A 13,522-nucleotide genomic window follows, 5' to 3' on the forward strand; every position below is an offset into this window, starting at 1 on the left:
TGTAAAATTTCTTTTTGTTTTTATAGACATGCTATATTCCTACACGTCAACATAAAGAAATAAGTAAATTTATCATGTATATATATATAAATATATATATATATATATATATATATATATATATATATATATATATATATATATATATATATAATTAAAATGTTTAAATTCAACGTTATTCCACGCGGTTAATGGTAACCGAATTGATACGGTCTTCGCTAATCGAGCTAGATATGTCTCGTGTTGCGGAGTTCGAATCGTTCGACTGGTGTTAATCGTGACACTCTGCACTGAAGATTCCCGAAAGGATGAAAAACTAGTGTCTGTACGTATTTAATTATTGCAATAAAAAAGCAATAATTATATATATATATATATATATATATACATATACATATATATATATATATATATATATATATATATATATATATATATATATATATATATATATATTAGAACCCCGTGAGACTCTTCAGGTTGCGATACGGAATACGATGTTTTTTTCCGGTCTCTGATTACTATATTTATCCCGCCTTACGGTGTTATTTATAATGTTATTTGATCATATACATGTATATTATATACTGTACTGTATTTTTTTAAATAATTTTTAATATGTACTGTATAACAAAAATTAGGCACCGCCATACGGCAATTCCACCAACCTCGAATAGATTAACGCCGTATTCCGGGGTTCTACTTCATATACATACATATATATATATATATATATATATATATATATATATATATATATATATATATAGTAACATCCATATATATTGATATGTATATATATATATATATGTATGTATATATATATATATATAGTAACATCCATATATATTGATATGTATATATATATATATATATATATATATAGTAACATCCATATATATTGATATGTATATATATATATATATATATATATATATATATATATATATATATATTGTGAGTATCTAAAGAGATATAGAATTAGATTGTATATGAAAGAGATTTTAAACTATTGGTGGGCACATATTCGACCCTTCTCTCGACTAACTCTTGTGGCTATCGAAGTATTTAGTCCCGACTTGTTGTCCCCTGTCTGCATCACATAGAAAATAGTATCCGTATTAATTTTTTTAGCATCGATATGCTTTTTTAATATTTAGTGTCGCACAAATCTGATTTTATCTGGTTGTTACCACTGAGAACTATTTCCGTTAATGGTCCTTAACATTCGATTCAGCCGACATTTTATGGTAATACTATATCGTTGTAAGTTTGGTGTAATGTGCTATTATTGTTTACTTAAAATATATCATCCGATTTGAACAGGTTTGCATCAATTCCAAGTCCCTTTTACGAAGATGTAAATAATGACATAATGCTATTAACCATAATGTGTAAAATACTTTAATAGATTTTCAGAAAATTTATTATAAGTTTTTAATTCGGGAAAGTGTCTAAAATTAAGCTTAAAGGGTCTTAAGAGGAAAATTAAATTTGTGTATCAGTGACTAAATACTATGAAATAAATTTAACAAAAATCTTAAATACTTCAGTGTCCAATAAGATGTAGCTTTCATATTATGTCCCTAAAATCCTTCTCAAATATACGAAAGAAACTGATATTTGGAGAATGTTTATTAGTTAATGTCTAATAAGTATTCTTAAAGGTATCTGATTTTTACAAACGGCTTCCGTCCAACTTATAATTCTTCTGTATTAAAGCAAATTAAACTAAATATAGTCCACTTTACAACTCCTTATACCTAACAGCTCTATTGAAAATGCTTAGCATGTATGTGTGTTAGTGAGTTCGTTCCCCTATGAACTTAAAAACAGCTGGGCTGATTTTTATTGAATTTCACACAAATAAACTAGTTTATTTTATATATTGGGCTTTTATATATATATATATATATATATATATATATATATATATATATATATATATATTTATCATTTACTATATATATATATATATATATATATATATATATATATATATATATATATATATATATATATATATAAGAGGAACTTTTTCTCTATGGGTGTGTGTGATTTCAATCCCTTTGGAGTCAATAACGGCTGAGTCGAGTTTTATAAAATTTTACACGAAGGTATTTTATGTGCCTGGCAGTGTTCTTAGATATCGAAATGTCTTCGATAAGTATCGATAATCGAAATATCCCAATAAAAGAAGCAACGGGTGATTTTGATCACAGTTAACACATTACACAGCCTAACATCACAAGTGCATTTGAGAAAGTTTATATATATATATATATATATATATATAGAGAGAGAGAGAGAGAGAGAGATAGAGAGAGAGAGAGAGAGAGAGAGAGAGAGATAGAGAGAGAGACATTAGTTTTTCATCCTTATGTGATAATTACTGGTCGGGCGAGTCGATCCCACTCAACAAAGCCCCCTTTCACTTAAAAGACTAGCGTTTTTTACTCCCTGCCACTGGCAACTAACACATCAATAGAAGGAACTGAATTTCCTATAAATTCCATTTCGGTTCGCGTTCAAAAGAGGAAGTCAAACAGAGTATTCAACAGGAAGTTCGAATGATGCGTTTTCGCAAAAGTTGGCCGTTTTTTCTTAATTCTCTAAATAGGGTTCAACCTTAATTTCTTAAAGGGGCTTTATAACTATAATATTTTTAGAAAGCAATTCTAATGCCTGCAGACACTAGTGTTTCATATAATCATTTCAATTCTAGAAAAGCTTTTATACTTAAGGCTGAGACTTAGCAAATCTTTAGAAAAAAATAAATCCCGGGTCTTTATATAAATTTCGGTCTAATGCTTATGAATCAAATTCAATGCCAATCTGAAATATTTTATATTATAAGCATGGAAAATCTGTTCACAAAAATTGAAATTTGGATAAATTTAATTTATTAATCACTAATATCTTGTGTTAAAATTTCATAAAAGCTGCAGATGCCAAATTTTTACGAAAAGTTCTCACTTCCATTTTACGCCTTTAGAAAGTAACTAAATGAAACTAAATATAGCTCATATTATTCATGCTTTCGTTTAGCAGCTGTGTTCTCAAATTCACAATGACCAGTTTATTAGTTTAAGAATTAATCCTGCCTATAAAAATATATTAAAACATGCACATATATATTGATATAAATAAAATACTATATTAATTTTCGCATTATTTGGGATTTTTCGGACTACTGTACACATCTTAAGTGTTATTTTCACAACTTTACGGTTAATGTAACCTCCAACTTTCTTTAAGTGTACTTTGTTGAACTCGGAAATCTTTCTGTTGAACATAGGAATATGCACGGAAAACACTAAAAAAAGCAACTGCAAATTAATTATTATTTTTATCTAATCATGGCTGATGGAACGAGAGCGCGCTACCTCTGTGGATTACGTAATGGTTCCGTTGGAAATTTCGTGAAGATCTCCGAGTTTGACAGAAAAAATCCCAAGTTCGACAAAATACACCTGAAGAAGGTCGGAGATTACATTGACCGAAACGTTATGAAAACAATACTCAAAATGAGAACGGTAGTCCGAAGAATCATAATAAATGATGCGAACATTAAACTAAATTAATTCATTTATATCATTTTTTTATTTTTCATCTTTCTATCCTTCTCTCTTTTATTATTTGCTTTTTTCTTTCTTTCTCTCTTTTATTCTCATTTCTTCACTTCACTATTTTTCTCTTTAGCACCTCTTTTCATCATCAATATCTGTGGCGTCCCTTTTGACGGGTGTCGTTCCAGTTTTTTTTCAGTGGCATCATATGCACAATGTATCCCTGCACTATCATTCATATTTATTTACCTCCCTTACAGGAAGTCAGACGTAAAGGCTTCCGTTTGAGATTTCATATAGATTGGCCCTGTCGGTGGGGCATTAGAATACACCGACTGCCCCCCCCCTGCAGAGGGTAAAAGTCCCTCAATGGAGGCCCTGGATATGACCTTAAACTATATCCAATGGTAAGACCCCAGCTTGTGGGTTTTAGGGAGTGTGGAGCCACCCTTTAATTGCCATTGCTCCCAGGTCCACTCTGACCCAGAGTGCTAGTACCTGTTAGGGTTCCAACTATGGGTTAAATAGAAACCGACTTGAAAACAACAAATATATTCTATTAAAAAAAATTTCTTCAAAATCTTTGAATTCGGCATTAAATAACCCGAAAAGGGTTGATATGCCGTAAAACAAAAACAACCAACCATCCATATAGATTACCGAGTTCGACAATATACAACTGAAGACGATCGGAGGTTACAAAAAAATTCTTCGTTACTTTACTCTCTTTGCTTCCCCTCTCTGTCCTGCTCTAAGCAAGTCTGACGACCTAGTCCACAAACTCCAAAATTCCATCATGACAAGTTTCAATAAAAAATGCACGATTAAACCCGGATCTGAAACTTCCAACGTAGACCCCCACTACCATGTGTCCTTCTCCAACATCAGGGGTCTATGTTCTAACCTTCCAGAGGTTAAAGCCCAATTACAGGAGACTAAACCAGACCTTTTATTTTTAAGCGAAACTGGAATTGGACAGACTATTTCCCTAAATGAGTTCGTAATTAAAGGATACTCTAACCTAACTTCCAAATCTGACCCCCAAGATCGCCATGGGCATGGAATATGTGCCTATATAAAAGATGGCTTTCCATGTGGTAGGGACATCTCCAGAGAAGATCCTAACTTACCTTATATGTGCTTCCGAGTAGCACTAGCTCACACTACGGCATTTATATTTACTCTCTATCGCCCCCATAACAGCGGAGTTACTATCTTTAAAAGCATATCTGAGAAAATTGACCAAGTTCTATCTGCTTATCCCTCAGCTAACATTCACGTATGTGGAGACTTCAATGTTTACAATGTGGAATGGTTGACCCACTCAAACAAGACCGATGATGAGGGGAGGTTCTGTCATGATTTCTCCATTTCTTATAACCTCACTCAGATTGTTCACGAACCCACCCGTGTGCCCGACAATGACGGCTAGTATGCAAGACTCCTAGACCTTTTTCTCACAACTTGCCCTGAACTATGTTCAGTTTCCATTCTGTCTCCTCTTGGATCTTCGACCACTCAGTTGTATCAATTAAGATAAAAATGAAATGTAATAAGTCCTCAGACTCCATCGAACAATATATCGATACACTATGGCTGACTGGGATAGTTTCCGTACATTTATATCGGATCTTCCTCTGAGTTCCATGTTTAAAAAGGATGTGTCAGCTATAGTATCAGACCTGACAGAATGGTTAATTGTAGGTATAGACAATTTCGTACCCTCGAAAAAGTTCCAGCAAAAACCTAAGAGCCAGCCATAGTTTTCTCCAGAATGAGCTGCTGCTATTGCGCACAGAAATCACTTTTTCCACTGCTTCCAACGTAATAGATGTATGGAAAATAAAGCCGCTTTCAGGACTGCCAGCAACCATTGTAAGAAAGTAATAAAGTACGCAAGAGAGTTGTATGCTCAGTCCGTCAAGTCCAAAGTAGCTGAGCAGCGGCTTGGTTCCCACCAGTTTTGGCAAATTGCAAACAGAATCCTGAACAGAAGCGTGTGCTCTATCCCAACTATCATCAATGGACCTGAGGTAATCTCGTCAGCATCAGACAAAGCCAAACTCTTTGCCAAGAACTTTGCAGCCAATTCTACCCTTTGCAACCAAGGCCGCCAACCCCCAATATTTCCTCCTGTATCAGAAAACACACTATGTGATATACAAATATCTGTACGTGATGTTGGCAAGCTAATCAAAAACCTTGATTCCAGTAAAGGAACCGGCCCTGACGGTATTCCAATTATAGTACTCAAAAAACTTCAACCAGAACTTACCCATACTTACAAAACTGTTTAAACGTTGTCTTAAGGAGAATTGCTTCCCATCACCCTGGAAAATCTCATCAGTATGCCCTGTATTTAAGAATTAAGGTGATCGTTCATCCCCCTCTCAGTACAGGCCAATAAGTCTCCTGTGCGTCATGAGTAAGTTGCTGGAATCTGTGTTAAATAGAGAAGTAATCAACCATCTCAACAAAAATAACCTTCTTAGTGACACACAATATGGTTTCCGTTCTGCTAGATCTACAGCAGATGTGCTTACAGTTATATCTCATAGGATTAGCGAATCTCTCGACAGAGGCAACCTTTCTAGGGCAATTGCTCTTGACATATCAAAGGCCTTTGATAGGGTATGGCATAAAGGTTTACTTCACAAGATCTCCAGCTATGGCATTGCTGGAAATGTCTTCTCAATTATTAAATCATTTCTCTCTGATAGGTTCATAAGAGTAGTAGTTGATGGGCAAAAATCAGAAGCTCACAGTATAACTGCCGGAGTCCCTCAGGGGTCCATCCTGGGCCCAACTCTTTTCCTGATCTACATTAATGATCTTTCAAATCACATCCTTACATCATTCGTAGACATTTTTGCTGACGACACTACCATCTATGGTAGCACATCTAAGACAGTAAACGACCAAGTTCTCTCCGATTCTCTCTCCTCTGATCTTGATCACGTTGTACAATGAGGAAAGGAGTGGCTGGTTACTTTTAATGCATCTAAATCCAAACTTCTATCTTTACATCATCAATGTTCTGATCCCCATCTGGCATCAATTAAAATGAATGGCTCTCGTCTTGGGGAGGCCTCAAGTTTTGACAGGCTCCTGGGCTTGACCATTACTCCTGATCTTAAATGGAATTCGTACATCAAATCTGTTGCCAAGGCCGCTGGAAAAATGGTCGGATCCTTCTATCGATCCATTAGATATCTCACTGCTGATGCAATTCTCTATCTATATAAGAGCCAGATACGTCCAAGGATGGAATACTGTTGCCACATATGGGCAGGAGCTGCTAGAAAAGACTTGTCCTGCCTTGATAGGGTTCAAAATAGACTTCGTGGCCTGGTGGGAGATGTTCTTTTCTCTTCACTGCAACGTCTATCTCACAGAAGAGATGTTGCGAGTTTGTCTCTGCTTTATCGTTATTTTCATGGAAAGTGTTAAACTGAGCTTCAATCTATGCCCCCCCTCGCCAAACTTTCACAAGAAACAATAGACTAGCTGAAAACATTATCAATAATTTTCCCCACTTTTTATCTGTACCTAAACCTTAACATAGATTCCAAGATCAAAGCTTCTTTCTTAGAACTGCACGCCTGTGGAATTGTCTTCCGTTTTCCTGCTTTCCAGCTGTCTATAATATGGTTGTTTTCAAGTCCAATGTGAACGCGTTTCTGATGAGCCGTTCCACTTAAGTTAATAAATTTACCGAACTTCCATTACTATCGATTACTATATTGTTCTTTTGACTACTCTACACTCTTTAACCCTTATCCTTGAGTGGCCTATCGGCCTTGATAAGTGATGACGCCTATGTAAAAAAAAACATCGACTGAAGCGTTATTAAAATGACACTTAAGATTGAAATAGTATTCAGAATAATCAAATAATGCGAATTATCGTTCCTCATTTAACAAAAATCAAAAACATTAATTCTTTAATGTTGTTTACCGCATAATTTTACCTGCGATGTTTACAAGTCTACTCTTTCTCAAACTATTTGGAAACTAATCAAATCTGCGAGCCTATCCTTGTTTTATCGTTATTTCCATGGCAGATGCTCGTCTGAACTCCAATCTCTGGTCCACCCTCGCCAATCTTTCACGAAAAACACCCGTCTAGCTGAATCCACTGTGAAAAATTTCCCCCACTCTTTATCTGTGCCTAAATCAAAACGTGGATTCCATGAACAAAGCTTCTTTCTTAGAACTGCACGCCTGTGGAACTCTGTTCCGTATGTCTGCTTCCCACCTGACTACAACTTGGATGTCTTCAAGTCCAACGTTAATAAATTCCTAATGAACCGCCCCCTTAAGTAAACACTTCATCAAATCTCCACACTAACGTAATGTACTTGCAATAACCCTTATCTCTGAGTGGCTTCCGGGCCTTGATAAGTGGTGACCGCCGTGTAAAAAAAAGTGATAGGTTGAATCGTCGGTGACAAAAGATTCTTTGTAAATAAGAATTGAACTTCCTCTTCGTAAGGCGACTTTACAATATTAGCACAAATCACGACCGTATTTATATGCGTTACAGCGAGATGAAATGTTAATGAAAAGGTTTTTCTTAAATATAAGCTTTTAGACTGATTAATTTGAGCGGCATTTTTATGTCTATTGATTGCTTCACAGATTGATCGTTGTCTTTTTGTGTGTTAAGTGATCGTTTCTTCTATTAGTTCAACAAAAAAAAAACGTAGGAAATAAAGAAACCAACAAAAATGAAATCACTTTGTCTGCTGAAGGTTTTTTGTTGTACTAAGTGTATTAAAATGTTATTGTATCACGTGCGAATGCTATAGTATTGTTCATAATGACACCAAGCAACAAAGTAAGAAAAAGTTGAACTGTCATTCAAAAGTATTAATATCTACTCGGCGTATTCGGCGTATTTACTTTCATATATTAAATAAAATTTCGAAAGTAAACTGTAATTATTCCATTATAATTTACTATATATATATATATATATATATATATATATATATATATATATATATATATATATGAACAAATGATTAATAAAACATGTTAAAAGACATCTTGAAAAAGAGTTAAAAACATTTAATTTAAAAAAAAGAAAGCACAAGATAAGTGGATAGTCCTTAATCCGCGGAGGTTTGAAGGAATACCCTCCTTCTCATCAGAGGGCAGGAATTAGCAAAATGCATGATCGGATTTTGCATATAAAAGTATTTAATGAAACTACAAGTAAGTCACAGATCTTACTTGGATAAAAAAAGGGTGAGGTAAGGGGAACAGGAGGCAAAAAAAAAAAATAATAAATAGATTTCACATGAATGGATAGTCCGGTGAAGGGTAAAAATCCAAAAATGGTAAAATCCAAAATGGTCGAAATTAAAATTTCAATCCAATGGGTAAATTCCAAATGGTCCAAAATCATCCAAAAGACAGAGTATATATATATATATATATATATATATATATATATATATATATATATATATATATATATATATATATATATATATATATAATACGCATTAGGTGCGCTTGAAAGCCAAATAACAACACGATATTATGGAAATAAAAAAATATTTTACTTGCTTGAAATATATTTCGGAGTCAAACTCATTCCTCAGTATTTTGTACATCATTTTTTTTTTGCTTTCTTTCTTTTTCTTCTTTCTTGCCATGTTGTAAAGTTATAGAAAGAAAAGTCAGTTAGCAAAGATCAACGTGCTGTCTCTAGAAGGTTGTATTTTAAAATGTTGGTTACGCGAGATTATTATCAGGGGTTTGAGTTCAATAATAGATGCGTTACTTAAATTTGAATAAAATAAAATACGCATCAGGTTTGCTTGAAAAACAAATTTAAAAAAAGAAAGAAAAAAAAGATGCACTAAATACTGAAGATGGAATTTGACTCTGAAATATATTTAAATTATGAATTTCAAATAAGTAAAATATTTGTTTCTTTTCATAATATTGTGTTGTAATTTATATATATATATATATATATATATATATATATATATATATATATATATACATACATATATTAATTAAGTAAGAAGTAGGTTCCCCACATTCCAAAGTAGACTGCAATGTATTGTGGACTAAATTACTGCGGGGAAGCATGTGAAGTTTCCTCCTGGTGCACAGCGATAGTTCCCAACTAAAACAGGCAATTAATTGATTTGATTAAAAAATGGGTTATTCTATCGGTTTTGTCTCCCTGCTCGTATATATATATATATATATATATATATATATATATATATATATATATATAATGATTACTTAATTTAATCACATAAATTAATATACGAAAGTATAAATTTATGTGTAGCTTTAAGTACTTACTTCAACAGTGCTCAATACGTAGGTACTAAGTTATAAAATTTATATAGCAATTAGACTACATAGAATATTCCGCGTTTCACCCACGCTAGGATTTATCAGGCTTATGCGAAGATTTTGTGGTTGTCTCGCGTTTTTATATACGCACCTTCTATTGTGTTTTTAGTTAGCCAATCAGCTTTTTTGTTTCCACCGCACCCTTCCTAATCAGCCAATGAGCAGGCACTTACAGGACAAAGGCCTTTGCGTGTGCTGTTTTTTGCGAAAAGCGTAGGTATCTAGTGTCCTGACCTATTTTAAATCTAGATTGAATGTGTTTTTATGTTAGTTTATATATGTATGTATGTATATATATATACATATATATATATAATAATATATGTATATGTAGGTTTATTTTATTTCTTTATTTTCTATTGTTATTGTTTATTTTAAAATTGTTTTGTGTCGCTATCCTTGAGTAAAATTTATCCTATGAACACATTTGTGCGCTATTTCTCTTCCACAGTTTAATAGATGTTGGGTTTCTTTAAAGTAAAGGATAGCAAATTTTTCATGAAGGCATAATCTACATGGATCGTCTAGCTCTCTACATGTGTTTGCTTGTCTTACTATTTTCCATTCGACTACCGGCGAACGTCCGATTTCCTTGAGTTCCCAGTATTTGTTTGCAAGGTTGTTTTCATTCCCAGTATTTGTTTGCTAGGGTTGTTTTCGTTCGGTGTTTTTTATTTTTGAATGTACATTTGTGGTCATAATATCGGGGTTTGAAATCTAAGAAAGTCATACCTACGTAATATTCTTTGTTATTCGGGTTTTCTTTCGCAAATATTGTGGCCTGGTAAACTATGCTTTTGGGTAGACATTTATTTTGAAGTGGGCAATGTGTGCGGGTTCTGCAGTTGCATTTATCTTGTTCCTTATTAGTATTTTTATTTTTAGTATGGTTGTCGTTGTCCGGAGTTGGTTTATTATTATTATTATTATTATTATTATTATTATTATTATTATTATTATTATTACTATTATTATTTCTACTAGTTACATATGCGTCCTTTGCGTTAGCTTTATTTTTATAATGGTGTCTACTCTTTTATTGCTTTTTTTGTTGTTGTTTTCATTGGTTTTATTTAATATTTTGTTATTATGTGCTTTAATTACCATCTCTAAATTTTCGCAGCAGCTGTAGGATAACTTTAGGCAATTTTTATTGAAAATTTTGTGTTAGGGATTGGTTGCGGGGAAGTGCTTTTCGATCAGATCTAGAAATTTCTTGCCAAGTTTTGTTTTTAACATTTGATTGTATGGCGCCGTATACCAGATATATTTCTTTTTCTTCTCTTTTTAATTTTATTATAGTTATGGTTGTTTTGATATAAATAACTTTGTATCAACTATTTTAGGGCGGTTTCATAGATATTGAAATTATATCAATTATAAAACAGATTCCTAACTCGATCGTAGACTCAGCAATAACTCAAGCGATCAAAATGTATTTGACAAATCAATCAAGACAAGCAAACAACCTAGACGATGCATGTAGATTATGGCTCCATGTAAAATGAGCTATCCTATACTTTAAAGAACCCCAACATTTATTAAACTGTAGGAGAGAACTAGCGAACAACTGTGTTTACAAGATCAACTTTTCTCTAGGATGGAAATACAAAAAAATGTTAAAACTAACAATAGCAACAGAAAATAAATAAATAAACTAAATATACATAAATTATCATATATATATATATATATATATATATATATATATATATATATAAGTTAGAAAAGCATTTCATCCAAGGCATGAAAATTGTTAAAAAAATGTTTTACTATAGGCTTTAAAAATAAAGGTATCAGATTCACTTTGAAATTTATTTATCTTCAAAGTGCACTTTATAAATTTTACAAAGTAAGGTATAAAAATTTAATTTAAATTGAATCTAAAAATTAGCTTGGATATCTTTTATGTAATGTACATTCTGTTGTACTTTTTAAAAAAATCATTGAAATTTTTATATCTATATCATTAATTGCTAGATGTGCAAAAAAAAAGGTGCATTTTGAAGATAAATAAATTTCAAATCGAATTTTGTACCTTTATTTTTAAAGCCTATAGTAAAAACATTTTGTTTAACAATTTTCATGCTTTGGATAAAATGCTTTCCTAACTTGTATCTTATCTTTTTAAAATTATATTTTAAAACTCTCTTTATCTCTATTTCAGTTTGTATTTCTCCTCAAACCACAACCCATTTTTGCAACCCCCTCTTTGTATTATTACAGGTCTCAATGTTCTCTCTGTTTCAGTTTGTATTTCTCCTCCCACCAAAACTCATTTTTGCAACCCCCTCTTTGTATTATTACAGGTCTGAATATTCTTTCCGTTTAAGTTTGTACTTCTCCTCACACCACAACTCATTTTTTGCAACCCCCTCTTTATAATACAGGTCTGAATAGTGAGAAAATCTGATTTTTTTTAACAAAAACTTTAAACTAACTGTTTTGGATTAATTTTTCAAAAACTTCTTTCAGAATAGAAAATCTTTAAAATCTAATAAGGAACATATTTCATATAGGTTTCATTAACAAATATTCAGTACATAACGAGAAAATAGAGATGAAAATTTCAAAAGGACTGTATAACTGGTTACGGTCAATAGTAGTCCTCGCCAGCGAAAGTCTTTATTATTATTATTATTATTATTATTATTATTATTATTATTATTATTATTATTATTATTATTTAAAACATTTTGTGTCCTGCTCCTTCGCGCAAGGACTAATACATAATCTAACATAAAAAACACATTTAACCTAGATTAAAAATAGGTAAGGACACTAGATACCTACTCTTCCTGCCAAAACAGCACACACAAAGAACGGGTGAACCGGTGGTCAACTGAGCCTTTGTCCTGTAAGTGCCTGCTCATTGGCTGATTAGGAAGAGTGCGGTGGAAACTAGAAAGCTGATTGGCTTGCTAAAAACACAGTATATAAAAACGCGAGACAACCACAAAATCTTTTCATAAGCCTGATAAATCCCAGCGTGGATGAAACGCGGAATATTCAGTGTAGCTTAATTGCCATATATATTTTATAACTTACTATATATATATATATATATATATATATATAAACACGCGCATATATATATTATATATATAATATATATAATATATATAATATATATATTATATATATATATATAATATATATATATTATATATACATATATATATATATATATATATATATATATATATATCATAAAAATAAAAGGCTATGGACACAGGATGTGTGAAAAAGACAAAAAGACAAAAAGAAACCAAACTATACAAGAAGCAGAGGAGGGTGTCTTTATTATCCCGGCCCTTCGTGATCGAACTTTCTTGCTTTTTTACTCTGCATGCCACACGGGGCCACAAACACAAGGACGTGCCCAACAATCCTTCCATCGCAGTATGCCTATAAGAAAAGATATAAACTGTAGAAATCTAATCTAACATCATTAATGATTTTCTTTTAACTTGCTCATATTTAGATGATGCAACAATATTTTGATTCGGATTCGTAAAACGCAGGTTAGAATTATCTACCGTTCCTTACTCTCTATCAGTGCTC

Source organism: Euprymna scolopes, chromosome 7 (genome assembly GCF_053919585.1).
Source record: "Euprymna scolopes isolate OS-2025 chromosome 7, ASM5391958v1, whole genome shotgun sequence".
NCBI lineage: Eukaryota > Metazoa > Mollusca > Cephalopoda > Sepiida > Sepiolidae > Euprymna > Euprymna scolopes.